The sequence below is a fragment of the Hordeum vulgare genome, chromosome 5H, assembly GCF_904849725.1.
Source record: "Hordeum vulgare subsp. vulgare chromosome 5H, MorexV3_pseudomolecules_assembly, whole genome shotgun sequence".
NCBI lineage: Eukaryota > Viridiplantae > Streptophyta > Magnoliopsida > Poales > Poaceae > Hordeum > Hordeum vulgare.
Genome location: NC_058522.1, coordinates 101,736,215 through 101,742,339, shown reverse-complemented (window position 1 = coordinate 101,742,339; position 6,125 = coordinate 101,736,215).

Below are 6,125 nucleotides of genomic sequence, written 5' to 3'. Positions count from 1 at the left end.
ATGAACATGTTGCATGGGAGAGGATGAAATTGAGGATTAGAAATTGTCCCGCTCATGGCTTGAGTCTTTGGATGATTATACAAATCTTCTACGCTGGCTTGAATTTCGCTTCTAGAAACATCTTGGACTCGGCCTCCGGTGGAACGTTCATGGAAATAACGTTAGGAGAAGCCACAAAACTCCTAGATAATATCATGACGAACTACTCTCAGTGGCACACTGAGAGGTCACCTACTAGTAAGAAGGTACACGCTATAGAAGAAATTAACTCGTTGAGTACTAAGATGGATGAGTTAATGAATTTGGTTGCTAGTAGAAGTGCTCCTTTAGATCCTAATGATATGCCCTTGTCTTCCTGGATTCAGAGGAGCAACACTAGCTTGGACGTTAATTTTGTTGGTAGGAATAATTTTGGCAACAACAACGCTTTTAGAGGAAACTATGTTCCTAGGCCTTTGCCTAGTAACTCCTCTAATAACTTTGGCAACTCCTACAACAATACACATGGAAATTACAATAGATTACCCTCTGATCTAGAGAGTAATATCAAAGAGTTTATTAACTCACAAAAGATTTTCGATGCGTCCATAGAGGAAAAACTACTCAAAATTGACGATTTGGCTAGGAGCATTGATAGAATGTCTAGTGATATTGATGCTTTGAAAGTTAGATGTTCTCCTACCAAGATCAATATGGATGAAACTTTGAAAGCTATGCATGTTTCCATGAGTGAGAGCAAAGAAAGAAGCGCCCAAATTCGTGCTAGACATGAATGGCTTAAAAAGGCGTGTTCTCGTGATAAGAATCACGAAGATCTTAAAGTGCTTGGTGTGACTCCCATTGAATCTTTGTTTTCTTGTGTCAAACCTAATGATGATGGGGCTGGATATGAATCCACCTTGGTTGAAAAACGCCCCAATGATTCGGAGTCCATCAATCTTGATGCTAAAAGCATTGAAAGTGGAGTAGAAGATATTGAAACTTTGAGTAGTAATGAAATTACTACTTTGGATTTAAAGGAATTCAATTATGATAGTTGCTCCTTGGTTGAATGCATTTCCTTGATGCAATCCATGCCAAACTCTCCACACGCTTATAGCCAAAACAAGACCCTTACCGGTCATATCGTCGAAGCTATGATAAAATCTCTTGAAGAGAAAATTGAACTGGAAGTCTCTATCCCTAGCAAGCTTCATGATGAGTGGGAACCTACTATCAAAATCAAAAAAAAACTATGAATGCAATGCTTTGTGTGATTTGGGTGCTAGTGTTTCCGCAATTCCAAAGTCTTTATGTGATGTTCTGGGTATAATGAGATTGAGGAGTGTTCTCTTAATTTACATCTTGCGGATTCTACTGTCAAGAAACCCATGGGAAGGATCAATGATGGTCTTATTATTGCAAATAGGAGCTATGTACCTGTGGATTTCATTGTGCTTGACATTGATTGCAATCCTACATGCCCTATTATTCTTGGTAGACCTTTCTTAAGGACTATCGGTGCTATCATCGATATGAAGGAAGGGAATATCAGATTTCAATTTCCTTTAAAGAAGGGCATGGAGCACTTTCCTAGCAAGAAAATAAGATTGCCTTATGAATCCATGATGAGGGCTACTTATGGTTTGAGCACCAAAGACGACGATACGTGATTCCATCACCTTATGCCTAGCCAAGGGCGTTAAACAATAGCGCTTGTTGGGAGGCAACCCAATGAATTTATGTTTTTATTTCTGTTTTGTTGCGTCCACACTATCATAATTCTGTTGTGATTGTGTCTTTTGTGTTTCTTTTTGTGTTTGAGCCAAGCAAAACCTTTATGACTAGTCTTGGTGATGGTTGTTTTATCTTGCTGGAAAAAGACATAAACTTTTCCCTCACGAGATTATTGTTCATTTTTATTCAGAAAGATCTTTTGAGTTGATTCTTTTTGCTTCTGGTTGATATGCCTTTTGCCCAAGCAGTCATAATTGTTCAGAATTTTTGAGGTAACAGCAGTATACGAAGTATACAGATTGCTACAGACTGGTCTGTTTTTGACAGATTCAGATTTTGTTGAGTTGGTTGCTTGTTTTGATGAAACTATGGATAGTATCGGGGGGTACTAGCCATGGAAAAGTGAGAATACAGTAATCTAACACCAATATAAATAAAAATCAAGATTGCTACAGTACATAAAGAGGTGGTAGTTTGTTTTCTTGTGCTAATGTTATCACGAGTTTCTGTTTAAGTTTTGTGTTGTGAAGTTTTCAAGTTTTGGGTGATGTTCTCATGGACAAATAGATAAGGAGTGGAAAGAGCTCAAGCTTGGGGATTCCCAAGGCATCCCAAGCCAAATTCAAGGACACCAAAAAGCTTAAGCTTGGGGATGCCCCGGGAAGGCATCCCCTCTTTCGTCTTCAATCCATCGGTAACATTACTTGGAGCTATATTTTTATTCACCACATGATATGTGTTTTGCTTGGATCATCTTGTATCGTAGGAGTCTTTTCTTTTTGTTGTGTCACAATCATCCTTGCTGCACACCTTTTGATAGAGACATGCACTCATCGTGATTTTGCTAGAATGCTCATCGTGCTTCACTTATATCTTTTGAGCTAGATAATTTTGCTCTATGTGCTTCACTTAGATCTTTTAGAGCACGACGGTGCATGACTTGGTAGTTGGCTTGTGCTATGAAAGTAGTCCCCAAAGGTGATAGGTACCCAAAGAGGATACAAAAACCTCCATCTTCATGTGCATTGAGTATAAAGAGAAGTTTTGAGACATGGATTTGGTAATATTAAGAGTTATGTTAGTTGGGTGTTGTGAATCTAGAAATACTTGTGTTGAAGTTAGTGATTCCCGTAGCATGCACGTATGGTGAACCGCTATGTTAGGAAGTCGGAGCATAATTGATCTATTGATTGTCATTCTTTGTGTTGCGGTCGGGATCGCGTGATGGTTAACACCTACCAACCCTTCCCCTAGGAGTATGCGTTTAGCACTTTTTTTCGATTACTAATAAAAACTTTCGCAACAAGTACATGAGTTCTTCATGACTAATGTGAGTCCATAGTATAGATGCACTTTCACCTTCCACCATTGCTAGCCTCTCTAGTGCCGCACAATTCTCACCGGTGCACAAACCCACCATATGCCTTCCTCAAAACAGCCACCATACCTACCTACTATGGCATTTTCATAGCCATTCTGAGATATATTGCCATGCAACTCCCACCGTTCTGTCTCATGACTTGTGCCGTCACTCTCATATTGCCATTGCATGATCGTAAGATAGCTAGCGAGATGTTTCAACGTCATACGCCAAGCTAGATCGTTGCACATCCGGGTACACTGCTGGAGGCATTTCCTATAGAGTCATCATCGTTCTGAGCTTTGAGTTGTGAGTAAATAAAAGTGTGATGATCATCATTATTAGAGCATTGTCCCATGTGAGGAAAAAAAGAGAGGCCCAAGAGCCCAAATAAATAAATAAATAAGAGAAAAAGAGAGAAGGGACAATGCTACTATCTTTTTCCACACTTGTGCTTCATAATAGCACCATGTTCTTCATGATTGAGAGCCTCTCGTTTCTTCACCACCATATGCTAGTGGGAATCTTCATTATATAACTTGGCTTGTATATTCTAATGATGGGCTTCCTCAAAATTGCCCTAGGTCTTCGTGAGCAAGCAAGTTGGATGCACACCCACTAGTATATGCTAGTGGGAATCTTCAGAGGAGGATTGTAAACAGAGTCCAAATGGAACAAAACTTCCAAAAAGATTTTTTCCGAATCACAAGAAGATCGGGAAACTTATGAACCAAGGCAGGGGGCCACCAGGGACCCCACAAGCCCCCTAGCCGCAGCCAGGGGGGCCGCGCCTCCCAGGCTTGTGGGCTCCGTGGGCCACCTCTGCCCAAGGTCTTTTGCCTATATATTCCCAATAATTCCAAAAAAATCAGGAGATCATCGAAAGTACTTTTCCGCCGCCGCAAGCTTCTGTCTCCGCAATATCCCATCTGGGGCACATTCTAGTGCCATGCCGCAGGGGGGATTCGGATACGGAGAGCTTCTTCATCAACACCATGACCTCTCCGATGATGCGTGAGTAGTTCACCATAGACCTATGGGTCCATAGCTAGTAGCTAGATGGCTTCTTCTCTCTCTTGGATCTTCAATTCAAAGTTCTCCATGATCTTCATGGAGATCTATCCGATGTAATCTTCTTTTGCGGTGTGTTTGTCGAGATCCGATGAATTGTGGATTTATGATAAGATTATCTATGAATCTTATTTGAGTTTCTCCTGATCTCTCTTATGCATGATTTCATAGCCTTGTAATTCTCTTCGAGTTGTGGGTTTTGTTTGGCCAGCTTGATCTATGACTCTTGCAATGGGAGAAGTGCTTGGTTTTGGGTTCATACCGTGTGGTGACCTCACCTAGTAGCAGAAGGGGTAGCGAGGCACGCATCATGTTGTTGCCATCAAGGGTAAAAAGATGGGGTTTTCTTCATTGGTTTGAGTTTATCCCTCTACATCATGTCATCTTGCTTAAGGCGTTACTCTGTTTGTCATGAACTCAATACACTAGATGCATGCTAGATAGCGGTCGATGTGTGGAGTGATAGTAGTAGATGCAGAAAGTATCAGTCTACTTGTCTCGGATGTGATGCCTATATGTATGATCATTGCCTTAGATATCGTCATGACTTTGTCCGATTCTATCAATTGCTCGACAGTAATTTGTTCACCCATCGTAATATTTGCTATTTTGAGAGAAGCCTCTAGTGAACACTATGGCCCCCGGGTCTACTTCACACCATATTTTCAGCCTTACACTTTTTCTTCGTTGCACTTTCCGCCTTCAGATCACACTTTGCAATCAATCTTGAAGGGATTGACAACCCCTTTATAGCGTTGGGTGCAAGCTCTTTTGTGTTTGTGCAGGTACTCTGGACTTGACGAGATTCTCCTACTGGATTGATACCTTGGTTCTCAAACCGAGGGAAATACTTACTGCTCCTGTGCTGCATCGCTCTTTCCTTTTCAAGGGAAAAACCAACGCAAGCTCAAGATACGACAAAAGATTTCTGCCGCCGTAGCATAGACCAAAATGATTCTGCATCTACAACTATTACTCCACACATCGACTGACTCATGCCTGCATCTAGAGTATTAAGTTCATGAGGAACAGAGTAACACATTAGGTAAGATGACATGATGTAGAGGGATAAACTCAAGCTATATGATGAAAACCCCACCTTTTAATCCTCGATGGCAACAATGCAATACGTTCCTCGCTAGCCCTACTTTGTCACTCGGTGATGACACCACAAGATTGAACCCAAAACCAAGCACTTCTCCCATTGCAAGAATTACCAATCTAGTTGGCCAAACCAAACTAATAACTCAAAGAGACTTGCTAAGATATGAAATCATGCATATAAGAATTAAGAGAATATTCCAATAATATTCATAGATAATCTGAACATAAACACACAATTTGTCGAATCTCAACAAACACACCGCAAAAGAGTATTACATCGGATAGATCTCCATGAAGATCATGAAGAACATGGTATTAAGAACAAAGAGCGAGAAGAAGCCATCTACCTACTTGTTGGAAATATGCCCTAGAGGCAATGATAAATAGTTATTATTACATTTCCTCTTACAAAGATAATCGTTTATTGTCCATGCTATAATTATATTGAATGAAAACATAGATACATGTGTGGATACATAGACAAAACAATGTCCCTAGCAAGCCTCTAGTTGGCTTGCAAGTTGATCAAGGATAGTCAAGGTTTTCTGACTATGTGCAAGTGTTGTCGCTTGATGACTGGATCATATCATTAGGAGAATCATGTGATGGACTAGACCCAAACTATGAACGTAGCATATTGATCGTGTCGTTTTATTGCTATTGTTTTCGGCGTATAAAGTATTTATTCCTATGACCATGAGATCATATAACTTACTGGCACCGGAGGAATACCTTGTGTGCATCAAACGTCGCAGCGTAACTGGGTGACTATAAAGGAGCTCTACAGGTATCTTCGAAGATGTTCGTTGAGTTAGTATGCATCAAGACTGGGATTTGTCACTCCGTGTGAGGGAGAGGTATCTCGGGGCCCATT